Raw genomic sequence first — 994 nt, forward strand, 5'->3', positions numbered from 1 at the left:
GATTATGTATTAAGAAAAAACATTTTTTTGGTGAGAAGACCAGAAAGAAAAATAATATTCTTAATCTGACCTTGCAGAAAGAAAAGAAAATCTAGCTGTTAGATGTCAGAATTTATCCCATCTTGTTTTCCCCAGTGATGGATATTACCATTATAACACCTAAATATTATTAAGGCAATATGATACCTATACTGCTATTAATCCATCAGCTTCCCTAAGCATCATTCCCAAGATATGAATTGTCCATAGGACCTGATGCTTCTTCCACCTAATTTTTGTACCTCAAATTTCTACTTGTTGAAAGAATGTTCTGCTTGAAGGGTATTTTTATTATAGTAATACTTAATTTGCCAAAACAAGGAACAATATGCAAAAAACAAGTTGTGCATGATTGAACCTTACTAGTTCAGCATTTAGTCTAGTAGCTTTGTGGGTTCAGGATAGTGAATTGAATTTAAAGGTCATACGTTCACTTGACTGCTGCTTGGCCAGCTGTGGCATCACCCTGCCCGTCTTCCAGCTGTTGATACTGGCTCATTACCTTGGCAGTATAGCAGACCCAGTTGTAGGTTGCTGCTGCTTTATTGCTTTGGCAGTGTATCAGTATAAGTTGTATAGAATATCCATAATTTTGCTTCCTTCACCCAAAGATTGACTGGTTATGACAGTTTGCAACTCCTCAATATGAATGGTTGCGACTCCTTAGCTGGCTGGACTAGCTGGTTTAGCATATACTGTACTCACTTTATAAGAGCCTGCTTAAATGTTTTATAGTATGGTAGGTAAAGAGGCTTGTATTATCCCAGGCATGTCTTTTCATGTTGAATTTGTGTTGCTATACCAAAGTTGTTAATTTGTTTTTTATTTTTGCATGTACATGCATTTCATTATGCAAATACAGTATTTTTAAAGTATATTTATATGGAATATGATGTATGGTACAAATGCCTATAAGAAAATAATTTTGTATGTATTTTTATGATTTTCCAATATT

Source organism: Penaeus monodon, chromosome 15 (genome assembly GCF_015228065.2).
Source record: "Penaeus monodon isolate SGIC_2016 chromosome 15, NSTDA_Pmon_1, whole genome shotgun sequence".
NCBI classification, from domain to species: Eukaryota; Metazoa; Arthropoda; class Malacostraca; order Decapoda; family Penaeidae; genus Penaeus; species Penaeus monodon.